The 14,762-nt window shown below is 48.5% G+C and overlaps 1 long non-coding RNA gene across 1 annotated transcript; it reads right to left on the bottom strand.

Moving 5' to 3' along the window:
- Positions 1-7,056: 7,056 nt before the first annotated feature.
- LOC126489900 (uncharacterized) lies at positions 7,057-14,153 on the bottom strand. The gene is made up of 4 exons (XR_007589040.1): positions 14,044-14,153; positions 11,513-11,618; positions 8,190-8,323; positions 7,057-7,730 (listed from the first exon to the last, which is right to left on the bottom strand). It is a non-coding gene; the product is annotated as an uncharacterized lncRNA (long non-coding RNA).
- Positions 14,154-14,762: the final 609 nt, after the last annotated feature.

The raw sequence follows: 14,762 nt of genomic DNA, 5'->3' as shown, positions 1-14,762 counted from the left end.
ACGCCTAGTGTCCACAAAGGCCAGAAGAGGGCACCAGATCCTCTGGAAGCAGAGCTATGGTCGGTTGTGAGCTGCTGCATGGGTGCTGGGGATCAAAACCTGGCCCCCTGGAAGAGCAGTCAGTGCTTCTAACTGCTTGATTCATTTCTCTGGGCCTCCTTCTATGGACATATATGCCAGAGATGGCAACAGCATTGTCCTGGCAGAGACCACAGAGGTGTGGCTTACTGTTTTGAAATGCAATGAACCCCACCCCCAATATAGGGCTTTCAGTGTTGTAGTCCCGGACAAACCCAAATGGCAGGTCGCTCAGGGTGTATGTCCTGTGCCTCTGAAGACATGGCTAAGCCAAACACATTGCTATCAGCCACCAAGAATACCATGTGAGTCCGTCTCCTGTGCCACAGAAGCCTGGGGACTCCAAATACAGGCTTTGGCAAAGGGACCCTGGATTCTTCTTACATCACTGCTGCTACAGACATGGTCCTGAGACAGGTAGGTGTTCTGATGTCTCCTCGAGAGGCTGGCCCAGTCCTTCTGCTCCACCGTGAAGGTGGTCAGTGTCTCCAGGGTCAATTTCTCTTCTTTGCAGGCAGAAGCCGCTGAGCCATTCATCCACACCATGAGACTGTTGTGTATCGGGAAATTTTGCCAAAGCTGATCACCCCTCTGTCTCTGGTAGCCTGGGATCTGTGCACGTCCCTCCTCCATGTAACATCTGCCTGGCAACAGCATATCTCACAGACCTCACCTGGTGGCTGGTGAGCCCAGGCACAAAGAAATGACTATTAAATATCGTGATCTTCATTTCAAGACGGGCTGGGCACATTTCACCAGGCTTCCACGGGGAAAGAAAAAAAATATAAATGCCTCTTGTAATTCGATATTAAAAATGTCGCCCAGCTGAGCATTCCATGTCGAGGTTTGGGTAGGGCTTTAATCTCTTCACCTGTTGGTGTTGAGAGAAACGGGAGATGTTGAGGGCGGGAGGGGGTGAAGCGAGGAGGGAGAAGGGAAGCCCATGTGAACCTGGAACTCACAAGCAAAGGGGAGGGGGAAAATTTAAATGATCCCAGACCGAACTGTTTTTGCTGTTAATACAGAAATACAGTGTAAGACACATTTAATGGGCTCTATTTTTTATTATACTATGCTGAATAATTAAGTTTGAGGCTAAGTGTCACATGGATTTATCTTTTAATTAAAAAAGCATGGTTCACGCATATTTGAGTGGTAGTCCAAATAAACGCAATATAGAAATTTATGTTTGTTTATCTAGGTGTTAATTACCTAGAGATTGTTCTGGATTACTTCTTTTTATAAAGTGTCATAGGCTCGTGTCAGAACGAATAAAGCCTGCCCACGGAAGCTTATCAATTTGCTAACTACAGTGCTGGCCTGCCTTGGGGGGAGGGGCGGGGGGAAAAAAACTTTGGGGACTGTTAATGTATTCGCACCCCCCTCATTCAACCCACATCAAATAAAACAGTCGTTTTAGGAAATATTCCTTGGACATAAAGGCACAAATATATCTTTGTTGTTTTACAGCCTCTTGTCCACAGCTATTTATAAAACATGTGATTATTTATGCACGGGGTTATGTGAAGTTCGCCTGGTGAGGCGGTAAAGTGTGCTCCATCAATCCACTTACCTGGTACCCCAAGAGATGAAGGGAGGGCTTCCCCGTGGAAATGGGGCCTGGGTTGGGAAGTTGCCTAGGACCAGGAGTCTGAAATGTTGTCACCTTTGCTTCTCAAAAAAGCCAGCAAGCCCGGGAGAAAATGGCTGGCAAAGTTGTGGGCCAGAGGCCACTCTAAGAAAAAATAAGCAGGGATGTATTGTTGAGGAGGAGAAAAGCCTACATGCATGGCCCCTGACACCTTCAGACGGTCTCTGCCCTTTCCTTTGTTTACCGAGTGTTTTTGAGGTGGCTGATTCGGGCAAACGGCCCGGGAGAAACAAGCTCTGTACAAAAGGTTTGTGTCTAAGAGACAAGCATTGGTAGAGCAGGGCCCGTCCCTCCCTGATGCTCGCTGCCTTGCCTAACTGCTTTGCTCTGCCCCTTGCTCATCTGTTTGTTCGAGCTACCAAACACCAGAGAAATAACAAATGTAACTTCTCGAGCAGGTAGGATGCTGGGGCCATTTCCCTGGTGGAGTGGGAGAGCTGCCCTAGGCAGGGTAAAGGGAGCCTTGAGGATCCCTGTCCACAAAGAACCAACCAGCCCAATTTGGAAGTTCTCTGCTGGGCAGTTTTGTCTCTAGGTTTTATTTCCTTCTTCTTCCATCTCAGGGATAGCTAATAGGGCAGATAGATCTCTGTAAATTGTATGAACTAGGAACTTGGCAGAGCAAGGTGGCCCAGGCTGGGCAGTTTGTGAAGCACGGTGTCAGGCTGGGGCACCAGGCTTTCGTGCTGCCAGAGGCAGGTATCCTGGGCACAGCCCTGCTGCAGCGGAAGCCTGTTAACCAGCCTGGTGACTCGGAGGGCTCAGATTGAAAAGAGCACTGGCCACCAGGAGTGGATGTGGAACCTTGAACTCTCTAGCCCCTGAGGGAACATCTTTGGGTGAGGAAAGGGACCAAGGATGGGGCCCATGGTGATCCCTGCCATCCACTCTGTGCATGCACACTGAGTTATTGATGCTTAACTCTGCTTCTCTTCAGACCAGGGCTGTTTCCTCCCTGGGCACCATTGCTGTTACCAGGAGTCACATTGCTGTTGTGATGGGGCCTGCTGGCTGGAGCAAGCTGTGGCATTGTGCTGGGGACACAGCCAAGGACTGGAGGAGAGAGTCCTGTCTTCCCACAGCAGACTCCAGCGAAAGAAGTGCCTCTTGGAATTGACAGAAAACTGAAAAGGGGGGGCTACCTGGTTAGCACTCCAGAGACTAGTAGCCGGGTCACAAATGCTCTGGCCCGGAAGAAGACTAAGCAGGAAAAGAAACAAAAAGTCCATGTGCAACCAAAATTATTTTGTTTATTTTTTTTGAGGTGATAGTCACATAAAAATCCAACCATCTCAAAGAATGGTGTTGAGGCTTTCAGAGTAGTAGGAAGGTTCTGAACCTGCCAGGCATCTTCAGGCCCTCCACAAAAAGCCCTAGACTCCTGAAGTGGGTTGGTTCCCAACTACCTTCAGCTGCTTGCTGGACCTGCAGGCTCCCTGCCCTGTGTGTCTCATCTCCAGAGATTCACACATCGTCTGACCTTTCCCCTCTGGCTTGTCTCACTTGGGCATAAGCCATTAAGATTGACACACATGCTATAGGGCACGCCATTCCTTTCATTTGGTGGGTCCTGCTTGATCTGGCTTTTGCCAGTCTATCTGATTCCATTCCCCTCCCCCGGGCCCTCTCAGGCCAACCCACCCAGATCCAAGATGGGTATTGTACTCTAGACTTGTCCAACCTGTTCCCGCTCCAGGGCTTTCGTACACATGGCTTCTCCTTGTCTTTACCATGCTTGGCACCCAGTTTTCTTCTGCCACCAATGGACTCCCATTCCCTTGACTTCATATCACAATAAGAACCTTATTTTTTGTCTTCCTGGAATCTTTTTTCCCCTTTCTCTTTTTTTTTTCTCCCATACTTCTGGTCTGCTTTCCTTGCTGGAATGGAAATTGTGCGGCGGGAGCAAGGGGGGCTCCGTCTTTTCAGGCCCTGGTAGAAACATTGCCTAGTACAACATGGGACCTTGCTTTTAAAACACACAATGAACAAATAACAATTCCTAGCCAGTTGTCTTTGGTAGTCATCAATAGAATGCTGAGGGCTTTGTGGTACTTCAAACAATTTCCAGGAATATCGGTGTACTTTGCTTAATCTCACAAACATGGCCCTGTGTTCTGTACCCAGCATTTTGGGGGGAAGAAACAAAAGAGGGGCTGGAGAGATGGCTCAGCAGTTAAGAGCACATAATATTCTTCCAGAGGACCAGGGTTCAGTTTGCAGGCCATATTGGGCAGCTCACCACCACCTGCGACTCCAGCTCTGACATCCTCTCTGGCCTCTGTAAGCAGGCGCCTGCATTTGTGTAGACATCCTTACACACAGACGTGCACAGAGAAACAAGTATAAATAATAAAATCGGCCTTTAAAGAAGCTACACATGTGTACACACATATATTCAGCATACACGGAGAAGGGAGAGGAAGAGGAGGAAGGAGAAAGAGAAGAAGAAAAGAAACAAATCTCACAGTCCCCAGAAAAGATTCACTACCCTACCCTGCACACCTACCCTGTCTCAGACAAAGCATATTGACTTAGTTCAACGACAGACCAGCAGTGTGTGGAGGACTTGGGTGTGGTCTCTCTTGCCTTTCGTTCCAGGGTTTGGATGGAGGCATGAAAGGCTGCTTCCTGACAGGCTAATCTGATAGCCCCCCGCTAGGGTTGCCTGGGACTAGTTCCCTGCTTGAAGCCTTGCTTAGGGTTTGGCAGTAAGGTTTTCCCATCTATCCCAGAGTGACCTCAGCACCCAGCCTTGTGGAAGGTGACAGTGGCGTCACAACAAAGCAGTTTTCTTGTATTGTTTTGCTTTTCAGTGCTAAGGTCAAACCAAGGCCTCAGGTATACGAGAGAAGTATTCTGTTACCTAACGATATCACTAGCCCTTGAGTCTTACAGGCAGAGTCTCATTAAGAAGCACAAGCTGACTTTAAAGCTCGCTATGTAGGCCTGGTGGGAACCTCAAACTTATAAGCCTCCTGCCTCAAACCCAAAGTGCTAGGATTACAGGTGCTTCCCACCATGGGTATCTGAGGATGAGAATTCTACCCAGGTGAGCGACTCTCCTGGCCCCTAATGTTAAAGACTGCATGGCCTCGGCTCGTGCTAAGGTGTGGGCAACAGGGGCAGAGCCCGAGTGCCTGGCCATGTCACCTGCAGCCACCCCAGCCCCCTCTCTCACCCTGCCGACCCCAGCCACACTCGTGTCTGTTGACCCCGGGGTCAGTGTCTCTCCTTAATGCCTTTCCATTTCTCAGTTTGCTGACTGGAGTGGTTTTCGGTGAAGTCCACATAAATACTTCAAAAAATAATTCACGGTGAAGAAGAACGCTCTGGGATGGATGATGGCATGATGAATTAAACACTTTATATGATGGAGCGTAAATTATTTTAATGCATGTAATAGATCCGACCAGGGAGACTTGGGGCCCTCTAGGTCAGGCTTCCTCACCCTTGGGACCCTGAGGGGTGGTGGGAGCAGGTGGCTGGGAGCCTGCTCGACCGAGGTGTGAATCACCTCCTCTCCAGAGACCCATTCCCCGGCACTCAGGTCCTCCTAACCCGAGGAAGGCATGGGAATGCGTCTGCATTGGTCCAGGAGGAGACGGATGAGCAGCGGGAGAGCATTTGTTAGCTAAGGCGATGGCCTGACCCATACCCTGCAAGTGCACCCATTGTCTGAATTTCTTCAGGGGGTGAGGGATGTCGCTGTGGGGCCTGGGCATTTAAAATATTTTGCTTCCTTTGAAAATGACAAGAGCAAGATGAATGTCCACGCCATCAGGAAGCAAAGGTTCTTGTGTGTTAGGGCCAAAGGAGTACTGTGGGCCCAGCACACACATTCAGGAGAAGGGTGAGCTGAGAAATTAGATAATGTGTGCTTTGTGGGCACCCACACAGACATAAATATGCTTGCTCCTTCTAAGAGCACCATGTATGCTACGGGACAGCATCTAGACTTTAATGTGGTCTTGTTACTACAGAAGTTAAGCCTGTGACCCAAGAGTAAAGGACTTGCTGATTGAAGACTGTGTTACTGACCCCTCAGTCAGGATGTCGTGGTCCAGCACAGCCTGTGCCGACTGGCTGAACAAGCATTTGTTCACTTGACCATGAGAGAGCACAAGATAAGACATGGAATTCAAAGGCTCTTGAACTTCATGATCCTCCTGCCTCAGCCCCACGAATGCTGGGGTTACGGATGTGTGCTACCACACTCAGTTTTGGGAGTGCTTTCCATGGTCATGTAGATCAGGATTGACCTGATAGATATGTTGACGCTAAGGAAATTCTCCATGCCTTAATGTTTAGCTGTCCAAGCGAGACCACACTATCTCTTATGACGTTTCTAGAAAGAAAATCTTCAAAGCATTAACAAGTACACTTGGCACTTCCATGACAAGGCTCTCCAGGCATAGGGGGTCCTTCTGTTCAGCCTAACACTGGACTTGTCCGTAAGGTGCACCCCACCAACACCAACAATGTAAAAGCTGCAGGCTACAAAGGATGCTCTCGAAGACCCCACTCAGTGTCCCCTCCACTCACCTCACCCCTGCCCCACCTCTGCAAGTGCAATGAGATGCTACTCCAAATTTCCATGTCTCTAACAACCCCCCCCAAAAAAAAACTTAAAGAGAGAAAAGATTTTTTTTTAGGTAGAGGTTTCAGAGCTTTCTGCCCAAGGTTGGCTGACGCTGTGTTTCTGGACTTGTAGGGATACAGAGAGGTCATCATGGGGTAGGAACATGACAGAGAAAAGCTATTCAGTGCCAAGGATAAGTTGTCCTTCAAAGGGAGCAGGACTTATGTCTTCTAGCTAGGCCTTGCTTCCAATAGTGCCATTGGTTAGGTCAGGGTCCATTCACTGCTCAGAAATTGGATCCCCAGCTGGGGTTAATACTTAAATGGATAAGCTTAGGTGTAGCATTTCAGATCTAACCCCTAATACAAGGATACCTTCCAGTTATAGCTAGGTTTTTCTGGATGAAGAACCATAAAATCTTGTATTATGCTGCAATTCCTGGGGTTTTTGTGTCCCCATGGCTACCTTCAACCCCAGAAGTTCCTCCAAAGGATTGAGACCTCTAACTGTCACAGTGGCAACTTGTACAGGAAAATACCCAGGACTGTCTCACCATTTCACAGCCCCTGGCTGTGTGTCATTTTCTTAATGAGCTGTCTGACCCCACCCCCCCTTGTTCTGGTTTCACCAATGCCTGTTGTCTTAGTTAGGGTTTCGATTGCTGTGATGAGACACCATGTTCATGACAGCTCTTACAAAGGAAAACATTTACTTGTGGTGACAGCTTATAGTTCAGTGGTTCAGTCCATTACCATCATGGTGGGACATGGCAGTATGCAGGCAGACATAGTGCTGGAGAGGTAGCTGCTACATGTTGATACGCAGGCCACAGGAAGTGGACTGTGACACCGGGAGTAGCTTGAGCATAGGAGACCTCAAAGCCCACCCCGAACAGTGACACACTTTTTCCAACAAGGCCACACTTCCTAATAGTGCCATTTCCTTTGGGGGCCATTTTCTTTCAAACCACACCTGCTGATTGAGGAAACCCAAGTTAAGACAGAAGCAAAATAAACATATGAATATTGCCTGATTGATTGAATGCATGCTTGCATGAATGCAGTCACGGGGGTGGGGTGATGAGAGAACTGTGAAGGCAAATTACACACATTCCATAGTGATTTCCAAGGATTGTCAGACAAGGGAGTGCCATGTCTCCCTCCCAAAATGCAACCTCTCATGCGAGTCCTGTGTCTCCCTGGGCAGTATGAAAGACCTCTGTATTCAGAGGAACAGTCAGAGAGTTCCTGACCTACTGGACGGTATGCCTCCATACGCTGGGCCCCACGCACATCTCTGAGCTTGAAGTCTAAATGAATTTCCCTGATTTATGAAGACGGTGGCTGTAACAGACAGAAAAACTGCCATCCAGGTTCTAGCAAGACAATGGTAATCAGAATCTGTGTTTTGAGCCCAAACCTGTGAAAAACATAAAAAGCCCAGCTAACTGAGATGGATGGGAAAGAATGCAGAGAAGCTGGGCTCAACTGAAGAGAGGATTCAGTACCTCGTCCAGATGGCTCCTTCCCCCCCCCCCCCCCCCCCCCCCCCATTCTGATATGAGGACAGGAACGAACCAAGCACCTGAAGGCAGAAACAGAAGGCTCCCCCAAAGACTGGGCAGAGAATGCCAGACACTTCTGAACACTTCTCCCCAGAACTGGCTGTGAGCGTGGCTAAGAATAGACCCAGGCCAGGATGGCTGAGTCCTCCACGGGTGTTCTGGGGAGCATTCTCCATTGCGCAACACAGCTGCTCTGCCTGGCTGGGTGGGAGGGGCTGAGAGTGTGTTGAAGTCGGAGGCAAAGTACAGTGGCCTGGGCAGTTCCCGAGCATGGGCATGTGTTTCTCAGGAAAATACGAAGTCAAGGTACTCACACAGGCAGCTGCTGGAGAGAGCTCATTTCCTCATTCAGGTGGTTGGTGTTTCCTCTGTCTTCATGTGCCAAATAAAGAACTCGGGTTCTAGGAAGCGTCCTTTTTTATCAGGGCACTGAGGCCGCTTTCTGCAGCTGAGACAGAATACCCAATAAAATCAACTGCAAACAGGAAAGGTCTTTGCTCTCATGGCCAGACACCATGGCCGAGCAACACTGTTCAGTGATGGCAACTAGAAAGCAAGAGAAGGAAACCAAGGACAAGAAGGACATGATCCCGAAGACCTATTCCCTCCAAACAAGCCATCTCCCCAAGCTTCCAGATAGCCCAGCAAATTATACATCTATCAACAGATGACTCCATCCCTGAGTCTTCCACATTAAACACCCACATATGAAAGGCCTGGGGGCCAGCCAATGGGCTTTGAGTGAAGATAATAGATACTGAAGGTTTGACCTCATCAATGGATTAATATTTTGATAGCCTTATAATATGAGGGGGTCTGGTTGGAAGGTATAGATTGCATAGTGGAAAGACACCCGCTGTCCTTGGTCCTTTTCCGTCTGTTTCCAGGTTGCCACGAAATAAGAGTGTTTGCTTTACCGTGATGCCCTGCTTCACCACACCCGAGAAACAATGGAGTCAAGTGTCCATCTATGAAACCTTCTGAAAGCATTGCCCAAAGAGTCTCTAGTTTTGTTGTTGTTGTTGCTGCTATTGTTTGCTTGCTTTTGCAGAGGGGGGCATTCATCACGTCACAGGAAGAAAGGCTGGCCACCAGATGGCCCATGGCTCAGAGCGCCTCTTGTCTACTTGATGTGACTGAGAAACACTAGGAGTTTAGTTAAGCTCACTTCTGTTAGGATGCTTATAGAAAGGACTAACTAAATGAGGATGATGTAGAATGATGGTGGCACTGAGGAGACAAGAGGACATAAAAGGAGGAGAAAGCTAGTCAAGAGAGCATGTGTCTGTTTCCTGGCCGCCACAGTGTGAGCTGCTTTGCTCTGCCATCCCTTCTCCACCCTGATGGATTGACCAACACCTCTGAAACTGTGATCCAACTTCATCTTTCTTCTCTAATAGTTTAGTTTTTCTGGTATATTGCTATGGCAATGAAAGACTAACTTTCTTCCCTTCTACTTCCTAGGGACATCAGGTTGGGTACAGAGGCAAGGATGTTGACATCATCTGTTCCATCTTTAGCTCAGTTTTCAAAGATCTATGAAGAGCCTTCTTGATGCTAGACGTGTGCTCATTCACTGGAGGGGCTCAGTCTCAGGAAAGGGATAGAGAAACATTTCAGGGTCTTGAACCCCATCTCAGAGATCTAGAATGACCCTAGTGACTTGACTGTGTTTTTACCTGGCTCCCTAGTTAGGATCACTCCTCCCTACTCCAGTACAGGGGCCTAAGGGGAGAAGACGGGAAAACCCTTGTCTCTGCTATCACATACGGTCCTCTAGCTGGTGGGATTTAGGAATTGTCACCTCAGGTAGTGTGGACACATTCGTGTCAGAGTGTGGGACAAATATTTGTGTCTCCTTGGGAGGCCCCTTCTTGCCAACACCTCTTCTGAGAAACTTCTTCCCCGGGCTGTTCTCCCTTCCCCTCCATCTTTCAGAAATCCAATTTTACAAGCTGTTGGTCTTGAGTGTGGATGCTTGCATTTTATTAATTTGGAAAAATAATATTTTTAATGACCCTTGGAGTTAGTTCTTCACCCATTGTGGCCACTGCTGCATCCCAAAGCCCTTCGTTTCTGTTCCCTTTATTGTCAGGAGCACGAAGAGCCTGCTGTGGGCAGTGTGTGTCTGTTGAGCTTCTGCCATTAAACACCGTGGCCCTTTCCTTTGCTTGTCATCCTGAGCTAGACCGTGGCATTCATGCCTCTGGGGAGTCATCTCTGGACAGGATATAGCACTTTCGATGACACCGAGGAAATACCTGCTTCAGGCAGAAGACTGGCCAACCTCCTTGCTAGAGTTTCTGCAAAGGCCCACAGTCACGATGGAAACACATGCCCTCACCCCACTGTCTTCTCTCTCCCTTTAGTAAACAAGGCTCCAGTCTGCAGTAGCTAAGTTTGTGATCCTGGAGGGTGTCCCTCTGCCTGCCTAAGGAATGGGTCTCAATGCCCAAGGCAGGACAACGGAACTCTTCAGCGGTGTGCCTCCAATCTCCTGCCCCTCATGGCTGATTTTAATATGGCCTGCTGTCCAGTCAACATCTCAAGGTCATGTCCCTGCTTTCACACTCTGCTGTTCCTGGAAGCCTTTAATCTTTTTTTCCGGAAGTTCCCATTGGCTCCAGTACGCGCTAGTGGTCTCCTCTCTGGACATTCCCAGAACTGACTCAGCAAATGATGACAGCCTTAGGACACACCTGTCTCCTTGGCCTGGCGGGGTCTGGGACAAGGCTCTTGATTCTCTCCTGTGCATTCTCAGAATACCCACAGGAGTGGAATCAGAATTCTTACTATGAAGCTGACTAAGGACCCCAAAGTAGGCCACTGGCTCCTGTGTTTCTGTGAATTTGGTTGAGTTGGGAGTTCAGAAGAGCAGGAGGATCAAATAAACCCATTCCTAGACATGGTTTGCCCTGCGTAACAACTATGGACCATGGGGTGCTGACTGCCCACTGGCCACCAGTGTCTAAAACCCCTTTCCCACTGATGGAAACATCATTTACTCCAAGGCTCCCTTTAATAGACCCTTGGAGTCTCAAACCAGCCTTGTGTGAGACTAACAGAATATGCTATGCTTATGAACTTTTCTTCTGAGATAGCACCTCCCTATGTAGCCCAGGCTGACCTTGAACTTGCAACCCCCCTGCCTCATCTTACTGAGTGTGGGGATTGCAGCCATGCACTTGCACCGGCCACCAGCAACAATTGTCAGCAAAATGCTGGCTATTTTCGTGTACTCCTTTCAAGCCTGATTGGTTTAGGACCGCATCGTAATTCTAAGGGCCTCTTCCAAAGATGGCGGCACTAAACAGATCGCATAATTGAAAACAGAAATCACAGCGCCTGGACGTTAAGTGGCTGTTTCTTTTTCACACAATGGTCACTGAATGACCAGCCCTTCTTTTGCTTCCGCATGCAGCTTTTCTGTTTCTCCCACCAAGTGTGTCTCTAAGCCTCGGGAATGATTTCTTTTGTCTCTCTGACCCCCGTCTGAATAGGCACGACCTTGACCAGGGGTTAATTTCTCTCATCTCTGACATAGAGTGACATGTGGGGCTGTGCCTTGGGGAGCAATGCATGGGTGTGGCACATCGAGGGGTCACGGACCTGGCTTGGCAACCCCGTGCGCACTCACCATGTGTTTGCTTGCGATTCCATATGTGTGTGCCGGGAGCAGTGATAACGGATGGACTCGGCCTTTCGGCTCACTGCAGTCTTCCTCCGAAGTAGATCATTATTCCCTATGGAATAAATAGCGTTATCGGGCTGATATGCTTACGGCTAATGAGCCCATGTCTAGCATCTGAGAAGCCAGATAACAAGACATGTTTTTCTCCATTGGCTTCTATTGATGTATTAATTAATGAAATCCAAGATTCCCCTTTGAGCTGGAGGAGTGTTTAAATCACTCTCGAGCTGTGCCCAGTGCGGCTCCCCTCTTACTGCCGGATGCTGCGCAAGGCTGGGGTCAGCACTCCGATCCTCCTACTGCTGGCCTGGCCCAGGCTTCACGAGGCCCCCTCCGAACACCCTGCAAGGGTCATTTCTGTCCCATCTTTACACCACACTGTGGCTGGTAGACCCCTCCACCACTCCTTTCTTCATGGTTGGCCATGGAGGACTTGCTTGGATAGCCTGTGGGTCCAGGTCTGACTTTACCCAGACCACACGCTCTGTGATTTCTGTTTCAGAGGTGGCGTAGGGTATGACTGTCCATCAAATTCTTTCTTTCAATAAACGGAGATGTGCAAGGATTTAGGGCTTAGGCTGCTGTTTTGTTTGTTTAGCGCGATCAATGGGCCACAAGGGCTGGCATTGCTCATGCTGGGACTCCAAGGACCCAGAGCTTAGGAAGCTTCCTGAAATTCTCTGGGCTTCAACTCTCTGTGAAACGGAGATGGTACTATGCAATCTAAAGTGAGTTTGTGATAGCCGCAGGAACTAGCGTGTGACGTTGTCCTGAGAACCCAGAATCGCCCTGCTTATAATTCACTGCAGAGATAAATCTATTAACTATACAATGATAAGATTGATGCAAAGAGTTTCACTTTTTCTGACACCACCAGCAATAGGATATCACGGAGGGCGCTGCTCCAACATTTAAATCAAATCTGTGATACTCAGTATATCTTCCATATAAGAAGAGAAGGGTGCTGGGTGGTGGCGGCTCAGGCCTTTCCAGCACCAAGGAGGCAGAAGCAGGCATATCTCTGAGTAAGGTCATCCTGTTCTACAGAGAGAGTTCCAGGATAGCCAGGAATACACAGATAAACCATGTCTCAAAAAAAAAAAATCAAAAAATAAAAAAGAGAGAAAGAAAGAAAAAGAGAGGGGCAGTTTAAGGGGAAGAAGAATAGTGAGTGTAGTAACTTGTCCATCTTCAGCAACCTTGATGAAGCCATTTTTTTTTTTGTTTCTTGTCACCCAGAAGTAACCCAGAACTTCCTGGATTCTATGAGAAACACTGTATGCCAATTATATAAACATAGGTAGCCAGGCTTCATATACCTCTTACATCACCATGTGTCCCGGCACCCCAAATGTAATGACAGGCTCCCAGATTCCATACAAAACCAGGCACCCCACACTCCTTATGCAACCATGAATCCTATATCCTATAGGTTACCAGATAGCCCTACCCCACCCCCTAAAATCAGATCCAAACTCACAAATTAAGTGCGATTTTCTTTGTGCTGTTCTATATGGACGTTTTAAGAATGTTAATGTCACCTTCCGGCCCAAAGGAAAAAGGCAGCCTCAGACTGTCTCACTCTGTGGCCCACTCAAACTTAGCTTTGTGGCTAAGAAGAAGAGGGTCTCCGAGAAGCATGCCGAGGTATTGTTTCACTGGTCTGTAATTGTATAGTAATTTCTCCCCGTAATGTCAAGTGCATGCCTCAGTCACTGGCCTTGCCTAGCCGCCCTCTGATGTCACTATTGACTATGGTGCTCAGTGGACACTCGATGGCCTTGGCCACATACCCCCTGCCTATGACGTCTGACATTCTGACATGCAGCCCACGCCCCTGTTCATTGCCAGGACCCTGAAACTGTCACACTCCCTTCTCACCCCCACTCACGGTTCACACCCCCCACACCTACCCAATGGTTTGTAAAGCAGACTAGACTCTATTTAGAATCAATAGCCACTTAGAATTGAAATCTGAGCTGAACTATAAACCATAAAAACCCCTGATTATTTCATTAGTAATTTGCTAATTGGCATTAGATATTTAATTACACATTCCAAATATTTGATGAATTATTTCAGCTCGACATAGAGAGCCTCGGATGGGGACTTTATCTTTTCAGGAAGCAGAGAGCCCAGAGGGGGGAACATGCAGGAAGCGTTCCTGTCTAGCGTCTATGTGTGGCTAAAGTCTGAACAGTGGTGGAGGGGCTTGCCACGGCTTTGAATGTGCCCACCCAGCCGGTTGATAAGACTGCCTTGGATCCAGGGGCCTGAGTTCCTTCCTCTCCCAGGGCTTTGTTCATCCTCGGCACAGCTTTGCGCCCCGCTTCTCTTTTGGAGACATTATCTTTTCTGCTTTGATCTGCTTCCCACAACATAAGGTGATCCCTCCCCCTCTCCTTTTTATCCTCGGATGATGGGCTGTTTTCTGACGTGAGTGAAAAGGAACCAGCCCCTGGCCCCTCATCACTCACCCTCGGCCTGTCCCTTGTCCTCTCCGTTCACCTCTCGGCAGCAGGTCCTGTCTACATTGGACACCAGATGGCCCCCACAACCTTCTTAGAATGGATTTGCATTAGATAATGCTCTCGCCGTGTCTGGCTCCCTCCCTTAAGGTGTGGGAGCTGTTTCTCTAGAAAGAAAAAAAAAATGATAATTTCAAGCACAAGTAAAAAAAAAAAAAGCACAAATGTTCATTTCTGTTTCTTCTGGGATCCTTCTGAGGATAAGTGGGCACCAGATCCACACACCCCACCCCCCCAAACATGCCCTGTTTCTTGTCTGCGCTTGATTCCCTGCTCTCCTGGACACCATCCTCGTTGGCCAAAGTCTCTTTGGATAATTCCCAATGGTCCAGACATGTGTCTGAGGCCAGGTGTTTGTTCTCAGTCAGCAGACAGTGTCCTCTCAGCTTCTTGTGTGAACTGAGAGCTGAATTGGGCCCGGAAGGCAGTTTCGTGGTGACTCGCACGGTGCGTGCTTGGTCAGTCTAGGGCTAGGCCAAAGGCAGCATGCCACGTATTTCTCCCCAATTCTCACATGGGAGCCCCCACTATTCTCTAACAGATTGTGACAAGCCATATGTGGAGCTGCTAGTGACCATTCCAGGGGCATCCAGAGAGGACGAATGGGTAATATAGAGGAGCAAGCTACATCCAAGCCATGGACATGCAGTACCCATCAGAAGGAAGAA

The sequence above is a fragment of the Alexandromys fortis genome, unplaced genomic scaffold, assembly GCF_014885135.2.
Source record: "Alexandromys fortis isolate MF-2015 unplaced genomic scaffold, M_Fortis_MF-2015_v1.1 scaffold_198, whole genome shotgun sequence".
Taxonomy (NCBI): domain Eukaryota; kingdom Metazoa; phylum Chordata; class Mammalia; order Rodentia; family Cricetidae; genus Alexandromys; species Alexandromys fortis.
This window is presented reverse-complemented; position numbering and strand designations above follow the sequence as displayed.